The sequence below is a fragment of the Haliotis cracherodii genome, unplaced genomic scaffold (genome assembly GCF_022045235.1).
Source record: "Haliotis cracherodii isolate W230 unplaced genomic scaffold, xgHalCrac1.p SCAF_24, whole genome shotgun sequence".
NCBI lineage: Eukaryota > Metazoa > Mollusca > Gastropoda > Lepetellida > Haliotidae > Haliotis > Haliotis cracherodii.
In genome coordinates, this window is record NW_027266280.1 from 3,808,931 (window position 1) to 3,819,609 (window position 10,679).

At 39.9% G+C, this 10,679-nt stretch overlaps 1 pseudogene; it reads right to left on the minus strand.

Annotated features, from left to right (window-relative positions):
* On the minus strand, window positions 1-5,658 carry LOC139472172 (uncharacterized; annotated as a pseudogene).
* Between the last annotated feature and the right edge of the window lie 5,021 nt (window positions 5,659-10,679).

Consider the following 10,679-nt stretch of genomic DNA (forward strand, 5'->3'; position numbering starts at 1 on the left):
TTAGTCAACCGGCTCTACCGCCTGTCAGTAAATGGACTATTAGTGATACTCAAGTTCTCAGAGCCGTCACAAAACCGTCCAGCTAAATCTACTACCAGTCAGGCACTACTACCAGTCGGTAAATGGGCCATCAAGTTCTCAGAGTGTCACAACAAGCCTCATGGGTTAATCAACCGGTATTACTGCCAGTCGCTAAATGGGCCATTAGTGAGCCTCAAATCTTTAGTGGGGAGGGGGGATCAAAACAAGTTTGTGGTACAATAAGCTGGAAACACATGGTCAGAACTGCCCGATCTATGACCATCACCTGGTCATTAAATACAAGAACGCATGGAGGGTGTCTTCTTTCCTATTACCATGGATCAGTAACTGTTTTCCTCTGATGATCACAATAAACCCACCTGTCTACACAGCCTCTGGCCACACTGGATAGTGTTACATTTGCCCATTTCTTGTTGAGAAATTTTCAGCATAGAATTTCTTAAAATAATCATGACAATCCGTAGATACATGAATACCTCAAAATACAATCCACAACAAGCCGTTGTCAATTTCAATAGCATATAGTTAATACGAATACCTCAAATGTATGTACAAACAACAACAAGCCGTTGTCTGATGACACTTACAGACAGGAAAATCCCCACAAGAATTCCCACTATAATTAAGGTTATTCCCAAGAAATATTTCCAATCTGACGTCTCCTCTCCTGGAACCATGGCATGTAAATCATAAAGCTGATCAATAAGATGATTCATGGGAATATTCTCAATACTCTTGAGTTTATCAAGTAACCTAGTCAAGTTCAGTTTTATGGCAGTTTTCATGAAAGGTTTCCAGAGCAACATGTTTGAAACATTCGGGCTATGGACTAACTGTAGAAAATTATCTTCCATTTCGTACTGGTTTTCCTTATGATAATAAGGGAGTAAGGTCAAATGATCATTAGATGCTGAACATGAGGCGTTCAGTTTAACTATTTGCAACGGAGGCAAGACCACTATGGTGTATGAAAACTTGTTATCCTTATCACATACCACTACAAGATCCAACCTCTTATTTGTTTTTCAATAACCAGTGTCCTGCAGTAAGATATTCTGCCCTAGGCAATAAAGCATTTGGTTGGACTTCAGTGTGACATGTCTGCTGGACCTTTGTCTCATCTTTTGTAAACAGAGCAGTTACACATAGTTGGCTAAGATTGATCGGGTAGATTGGGCTCTGGATATGGCAATAGCACGTAAGGGGTTTTGTACATGTCTGAACGTCTGAGGGTTCCAGTAATGCATATTTCGTACGTTGTGCATTGACTGCGATTACCTCTGTTTCTAACCGATATTTTGCTACCATATTATTTATGTTGTTTGATCCTGTGCTTATGTGATTCATGACTAGTGGTACCAGCATATTATGAGCCTGGTATATTCCAAATTCACCATTAACACTTAAAAGTGGAATCGTTGTGATTACTAATATCTTATCATAGAATAGGACAGTGGTACATCGTAAAGTCTTATAGAAACCCCATAAATTGTCTACTGGATTATTCGCTAACCGGAATCTTATAGGTAGGTGTTTTTTATGTCATTTAATAGAGCCAATAACTGACTTGGTGTTATGGTGCTGGGTGACAAATGACCCAAAGCCAACATATTCATTTGCAGCTGGAGGTGTTCTAAATATGACAAAAAGGTTTGTACCATGCTTCGAATATTTTCGATTACTAATTCAACTTGCAAATAGGTCTTTGTGGCCCATTCTAACTTTGCTATTTGATTGCTCAATGTACTGGAAACATTAGCAATTTATTGTCCCACTCTATCCAGATCAGTAATGACTTCATTAATGGCATGTCGATTCTCCGATACTTGAATTCTTGTCGTATTAATAATAGAGAACCCTTCTTGAATGGCATGTGCCATACCTGCTTGATTTTCTGCAAGTCTTCGTACATTTTGTTTAATAGCGCTCAGGTCAGCGTCAGACACAGTGCCAAATAAGAAACTCAAAGCACTACCAACAAACGGCAATAGCGAACGCTTGGGTCGTGTGCGCAACCTACCGTATTAAAAAAACTTGTCTGCTAGGCTATTTAAGGTTGTATTTAGTCTTGTAATTTCTTCGTCTAATTTGATACAAATGCTTAAGATGCCTGTTGATTTATAGGAGTGGTAGTGACTCAAGAACTGTCTAACCATCATCGCGACTTGATCAATATTATACGTACACTTCCCAATAAACTGATTATATGGTTCTAAATCAACAATGAAGGTTACTAGCAATTTCGACCTAGTCGTGGTAATATCATTCAGCTTTTGAAATACAATGTTTTCGTACATAATCGAACCCTGTGCTAACCCCACGAGGAAGAGTAAACTCAGAGGAAACGTTCTCTCCAAGTTGGTCTGAGCGTCAGTCTTCACTTGTCTCAGGCTGTTCCTTTGTTTTGAGAGGGATCCTGGTTTCGGCACCAAAGAAGAACCCCAACGTGCTCTATATGTACATGTAGCACGGCAGACAAAAACGATCTTTGGTTTCAGCAGCTTTAATAATAAGGACTCTATATACGCTGGTACTACTATCGGCTAACAAGGGCGTGGGAAGAGACTGTGAGAGAGGCTATGGGCTGTTTCAGGCATGACCAAGTGTGTCTAGAGCTCGTCCCAGTACTAGTGTGCTGGCCTTCTAAGCGATGACTTGACTGTTAGCTGTTGGCCGTTGGCTCGTGTTCTTATACCGTTTCTTCTGGACTGCTCTGTCGGTCTGGTCCTATTCAGTGTTCAGCGCCCTTCTCTGCCTCCCTACAGATTTTGTTGTTGCATTAAGTGTTTAAGAGGTTGCCTTCTGCCTAAGCAATTTCTGCTGACCTGTCCCTCTTTTGGACTCCTGTGTGTGAGTAGGGTATACATATCTATTGTGAGTTTGGTATTCACATTATTTCTGTTTTTGTATTGATATGATTTCTATTTTCTTACATTGATATGATTTCATTTTTATCCTTGGCTGCTCTGTTTATATGCGTTCGCGTAGCTGTCCATCTCTCAGAAATAGAGTTAGTGTGGCCTTCACGATTGCATCTCTTGGCTTTAGGAGATCTATGACAGATAGCGGATCTAACTGCAATTCTTGTTTTAACCTAGCTCGGGCTGGGACATGGTCTTGACATTCTAGTAATACGTGAGCAATGGTTTCAGCCTGATTGCAAAATGAACAAACCTTGTCATAGTGCTTTTTGTGACCGAGTCTGGGGCGTGAGATAGCAATTTCAATTTTCCTATCATTTGAGTATGAGTTTGGCTTTTGTTGGACCTTGGGTTGAATTTTGTTTAGCCATCTGCCGATCTTACTTGCGTCCCATTGGGCTTGCCATCTTTCTGCTATGGAGGCTTTGATTTTGATTTTTATCTCTAGTTTACTAAAGGGAATAGGCTGTATATCCGCTTTGTCTAGAGCTAGCTTCGCCAGTGAGTCTGCTTTTTCATTTCCATGAATAGCTATGTGAGAGGGGATCCAACACAGCTCCACCTGTTGCCCTTGGTCCGATAGTTTTGTATATTCGTATAGAATATTGTTAACTGTTTGGCCTGTAGTTTGAGTTTCTGTCACCGATGGCTTGAAGTGCACTTAGCGACTCTGATAGGACGACTGCCTTTGCTTCCGGAAGTTCCGGTATGAGTTTGATTGCATAATGAATTGCCTCCAATTCAGCCGCGAATACTGACTGACCATCAGGCAGGCCAACTGAATGTGCTTGGGGTTTGGAGCTGCGGATATGGATCCCGTAACCAGCACTGTTGTTGATAGGATTCTTGGATCCATCAGTGTATATATGTGCCCAGCTGTCCCAGGTAGTTTGAATTTTAGTGATAGCTAGTGATCGTAGTAGGGTTTCTGCCGACTTTACTGACGGTGCTGTTTATATAGGGGTTTCTCAGCTGGTTAGCAGGTTCTCCACCAGGTGGTGACAACAACCGTCCACCTTAGTCAACCGGCACTAGCGCCTGTCGGTAAATGGACTATTAGTGATACTTAAGTTCTCAGAGCGGTCACAAAACCGTCCAGCTAAATCAACCGGTATTACTGCCAGTCGCTAAATGGGCCATGAGTGACCCTCAAATCTTTTCTTCTTCTTTTTTGAGGGGGGGGGGGGGGAGGGGGGGGGGGGGGATAAGTGAGCCTCAAATCTTTAGTGGGGAGGGGGGGGTCAAAACAAGCTTGTGGTACAATAAGCTGCAAACACAGGGTCAGAACTGCCCGATCTATGACCATCACCTGGTCATTAAATACAAGAACGCATGGAGGGTGTCTTCTTTCCTATTACCATGGATCAGTAACTGTTTTCCTCTGATGATCACAATAAGCCCACTTGTGTACACAGCCTCTGGCCACACTGGATAGTGTTACAGAATGCACACAAAATATATTCCCAACCCTTAAACATAGGGAGCTGTCATTTAACCTAGTGGTTAAAGCGTTCAATCGTTACGTCGAAAACCCGGGTTCGATTCCCACATGGTGGAGCCCATATCAGGTGTCCCCCGTCGTGATATTGCTGGATTATTGATAAAAGCAGGGTAAAACCATACTCACGCACATACTCACTCAAATATAGCCACTGAATGCATTTTAGTTTCGCATGACAAGGACTTTTAACACTTCACGGCTTACACCAAAGAGAGAAATAACATATAAAATTCACTTTTTCCAATCACGGAAGAGTACTCTCGGACAAACCAAGCTCTAGGGGAATCTCATTTAGTTTGAGATTCACACAAGACCACAATCCGGTTTGTACACTATTGAAACAAACGCAAATACGGACTGGCTTTTGTTTTGCAATACGAACTAACTTTGGGCGTTTATTTCACACAAGGTTTGAAACCCACGGGCACGGGTATGGTGATGACAAACCCAGAAACATAATAGGGGCGAACCGGGATTCAAACCCACAATCATAGGTTTCTGGCGCAACTCTGCATAGCGAATCACGGCGCCTTAGACGACTGGGCCACACGTGCCCCATTAGCATTTAGAAAACTGACAGACACTTATGGCGTTCAATCCGTAATCTGTAGGTTTGTTCACAGGGACAGGACGTCGACCGTTTTGAGGCATTGTTTTCGCACAACAGCCGATAATCCCCCAGCTTATTCGGCTCTTCTCGCCTAATTCCGCGAGATAAGTTTCTGCTCTAGTGACCTTCTATGGGAGTAGGGCTTATAAGGTGGTCAGAAGCACTGCCTTCCAGGGAATACCCCTGCCTTTTGGCTTCATTAGCACCGAGGCATTAATTTTGTGATCTAGGCTTTGGTAGACTGGTTTCAAATCCAATCAAGTAGGTTGTCGGCTACGCAGTGCGGAGCTCTATTGTCTTGGTTTGAAAATTGAATTGTGCACTGAAGGTGTCACGTCACACTCGGACATTTTTTCAAACATGATTTAAAAACGCTCAGAACCGTCGACGTATTGGCCCTGTATAATATCAATGGACATTGCACTGCGGTACTAATTTGTTCAATCATTCCCGAATGCTGTAAGACATACAACCTATCAATGATACAATGTACATTAATGACCCTATAGATGATCAAATATTTACCCCAGAGAAGGGAAAACGCCAAATGAAAACCACTGTTTGCAATATATACCAGGCGCCATCGTCTAAATCCACACATCATAGGCAGGGGCGGGTGTGTGATACCTCTTCACGTGTATCCCATCAGCAACTGTGAATCAGGTCCTGTCATGTATCACTCGCTGTACATCTAGCTGTCCAAGTGGATTATGAAAGATGCACTCAGTTGAAGCAGCACACCAGTAAATATTAAAAACAATGAAGTGAGAGCCCGGACATATACTGGAAGCCATGTAGCTTCAATTTATTAATTGGGGGCAAGAGTGGCCCAGTTGTCTAATGCGCCGCGATTCGCTGTGCAGAGTTGCGTCCCTTGGACACACCAGGAACCTACGATTGTGGTTTCGGATCCCGGTTCGCCCCGATTATGTTTCTAGGTTTGTCAGCACCATACCTGTGCTCGTGGGTTTCATCGAAGTGGTAAACGTCGAAGACCTGCATCACTTCGGGCTTTCCTCCCACATTAAGCTGACAAGCCGTGATATAACTGGAATACTGTTAGAAGCGGCGTTAAACCCAGCTCACTCACTCACTCAGGAGGCCGAGGTCTTCCATTTACTACGAAGGAGGGCAGTTGAAAAGACTGAGGGCTTCTGCAAACGATAATGCCCTGAAAAATAGCGTTGCCGTTATTATAGTTTAAATGGATGGAATTTGTTATCAAATACAAAGAAACAACAATATCCGTTTTGAAACATTTACTGCAATCAGCGCGAATGGCACTGACCCACATTTACAAATTTCGAAACGTCATAGAACAAACCAAATGACGTCACTATTGAACGTGACATCACCTATCCCTATGACGTCACCAAACAACGGGCGTGATAATGGCCCGTCGTCAAGCAATATGAGGGCATTATCAGGTTACATTGGCCCGCTCATTTCTGATAATATGCAGGCGGTTTAATGATAATTCTATCCACTTAGCTATAACCATACAGTTGATTTAAATCCGAAGGTTATTACGTTTAAGTGGTAAATGCTGTTAATAAGTGTACTTTGGAACTGAACGTCAGTTTGGATGGGTTCATTAAAGTGGGAACGATTTACAAACGCTGGTTAAACTGTGAACCTACGAGCTTGATATCAACATCAACAAAAGTTTATTCTCTCAACAAACAATTTGACAAGAAATATTTAGGATCAATCTTAATCTTAAAAGTAGGTTAGAGGAAAGTGAACAAAAACATTAACATGATTCGATGCGCCAAAGCGAGCTCAACCTTCAAGTGCGGATTTATATATGACGTCATATAAGTTTATTCCATATCTGAATCACCGTAAGGGCAATCCATTTTGTTTCATGTTGCAAACTACGTCAAACACCAGAACCAAAGCATTTATTTATTTTAAAGTCAGATACAAAATACAAAATTAATTATACCATTTGTGTGCTGAAATGGAGTCATATGCGTATGTATAACGACATACATTCAATGCAAAAATTAGCCTGTTGTAAATGACGAAAACTGGGTTTTTTTCTATGACGTCAAAAGGCAACAGAGTGAGTGAGTGAGTGAGTTAATATTTAAAGTCACATCAGCAATATTTCAGCCATATCGTGACTAAAGCAATTTATACATAAAAACAACAACATTAATTTAGACTATATACCAACCTGTCATCAAAGGACAGTAAAATCACTAGACTTATCTCAATTATCAATTTTTAAAACTAGTATGTGACCATAAAAAGCCATTACTAAACAGAACAATACATTGTAAAAACGGGCTATAGATCGCCAGCAATTGAAGGTAGATCACCATACTAGGGACCATGGGGACTTATAGTACCTTTGCTACCTACATGGACCCCAGCAGGATTTACACCATCCCTTCAATCGCTGGCGATTGTATGCAAGTTTAGCCATTGATTAAAACTAACAAATATACTACGATTCAAAACCGATGTAAGAATTAATGTACTTTGCATGATGTGGTCCTACATATCCTCTCAGGGGGAAAAAGGGCAACAGAGAGGTTACACACGTACCAAGTACAGAGGGCACAACTCCGCTATGCTGAGCACTAGTTTATTGTAACTCAGGTCACCTGTTGAGAATTAGCTGTGGGTAAGGACAATATATTTTCATGGTGTTTTGTTCACGAGGAAACAAACTAGTCCAACACAAATATCGGTATTGAAACTGTATACGTTTAGGTATGAACAAAACCATGAGAAATGATAAAATCGTACTTCATAAAAAAAAAGAAGTAATAACGACATGGATGGACATATTTAACCTATAAATTAGTCCTTAGATTCCAACATTCTCCTGACTGTGCAGGTGTAATTTGGCCCATGTTGCACCATTATTAATGGAGCACTAGCCGTATCACCAAATGTAATGAATTACTAAACACATGACACCATTCTTTACGACGTCGTTGCTGGTTTTATGTCTTTTGACAACGTCGGGGAAAGACGACGTTGGTATTTTGATTAAAATATATCTCCCCTAATTTTCGTTCATGGTATGGAAAATCTCGATGTTTAAAACGGAATTTGACGCTTTTTCCACACAACATAAAATGACTGCTTTTACCATATAAATAATGTCTTAAAAAGATAAACAACCGTGTATCTTAAATGGACAAGATACATACCTGTTTGGCATGAAACTTACGTAATCAAATACTCAAAAGAATATTTCAAAACAAACAACATTATATTCAGTATTGTACATGTATTTGTTGATTATTATGTCATTACTTCTCTTTTCATCTTGTCTCAGAATTATATAACAAAAGATGCGAAGAGAGTTCAATTGGTATAGCAGTATCAGGATAATCATATAAGGTTTGACCAACGGGGTACATGGCACGGTTTATATTTTTATACTTTTTACAATTCTTGGAGAAATAAAGAAAACAGCTTAATACCCTGTGATCACAGTATTTAATAAAAGGTGTACCAATTGATTATATAATGCAAAACGAGAGGAACAATTCGTATTTCGTTTGTGACAAACGCGCACCTGGCAAATCGTTGGATATCACTAATCTGTATATCAAACGACATAAAAGACAATTCCAAGACCAAGATAATTCTTCTAGAAATGTATGCATATATTTTAAACGAAAAATATTATCCATTTTGTTAAAGTAATATATTTAGTTTTAGTAATAAAATAAAATGAAACGGCTTTTCATCGACTTTGTTTATATGAACTTATAATATTTATTACACTCCCCAAAATACATGAATGCCGCAGTTACATATACATTTACATTCAATCTTGTAACACTTGTCCGAAGGAAAGAAATATCGTATATACGAAACTATAGACTTATCAATTTCTTATGTACACAATGTTCCAACAAACACGAGATTAGCAAAGGTTCATACATGTTGTGGCCTATATCTACGTATGATATCATATTGAACATTGACAACTATCCAAAGTGAGTGAGCGAGGGAGTGAGTTGGGTTTAACGCCGCTTTAACAGTATTCCAGTTATATCACGGCGTGTCAGCTTAATGTGGGAGGAAAGGCCGAAGTGAGGCAAGTCCCAGACGTTTAACACTTCGGTGAAACCCACGAGCACGGATATGGTGCTGACAAACCGAGAAACATAATTGGGGCGAACCGGGATTCGAACCCACAATCATAGGTTTCTGGCGTTCCCAAGGGACGCAACTCTGCACAACTGGGCCACCCGTGGCCCCTATCCAAAGTGTAATTGTTTGAAAAAAATGTATAACAGATGTGCAAAATCTACATCTGTACACAACAGAATACAAAGACCGTGTATGCTTTCATCCAAGGACCTTCACCTCAAAGAAATTACCAAATATGTACAACAATGTTGACGTATGACATTACTACCGGTGGCCGACTTTTAAATTATGGCGTGCTCACTGTCAACAGTATGCGGGGTTTTACGAGGAGACTTGCGTTGATTCAGGGATCGTATATACATAAAAGTGACATGTAAGTTATCAGTAACATTCTGACAATCTGTGTACTGTCATTTATTGTGACATGTTTCATTGAAACCAACGGTAATATTCAGAAATTTCAATAAATACCATTGTCGTTGTGCGTGACTTTGCGTCAATCATGGCGTCACACAGGACGGAAACTGTTGACAATTTCTGTTGAAAATATCACATAATTGCAATGTATCTATTTTTAATTCCCTAATTCTTGCTACGATTACCTTACCATGCATATTCTGAAAATGTTGAGCCAATATCTTGAACGAATAGGCGAATGGATAGTTCAAAATAGGAGAAAATCTGTGTAAAAATAGTTTAAAATCTGAATTTTGCTTTGTTTACATTTCAAACAAGTGCAGTTTTCGAGCACAGCGTTCGTTTTCACACTTGCTTGCTTTAAGATGCTAACCCGGATCTCCACGGGTTGGGTGAATCGGGTAATACAGCTTAACATATTTGTTCCGTTTTAGGCGACCTTTTCAATTTTGACCTTCATTTGAACTGAGCACTTAAAAAATACCGAAAGCCCTATATTCTGTAATGGCAATGAGTTTCTGTTCGTAAATTTTCGTCATTGATTGAAACAACCATGTGATGTGTCAGCCTCACTGGTCCAGTAGGTTCCGAGGAGGATGCTTACAGCGCAAAGTGCAAATGCGTTTTGAGAGAATTTGAGAAGAGCATGATCCAGAATGTTGTTCTCAAAAAAGATCAAATGCAATATATTATTGAAAAATGTGCAACTTTTAACTAACTATATGCAATGTACCAAATGACCATGTTGTTATGGGAAAGGTTTTGTCGCTTTTACTTATACTAACTTAACATTAGCTTTTGTAAAAAATAATTTGACAGTTATTCTGTGCTTTTGGAATAATCTTTAAAAAAAATAATTTTAAGATTAAGGATAGTATAAATATTATGTGTTGTGTATTTGTGTGTATGGGGTTCGATTTGGGCATGAATACATTATTGTAACGCATCAAAGAACGGGAAGTCAATTCGTCAATTAATCAATACCCAACGTGAGTAATGCAAAATGTCCTTCAGTGTATTTCCACGGTTAAAGCCAGTATCATAAATGTCAACAGGTTTCACG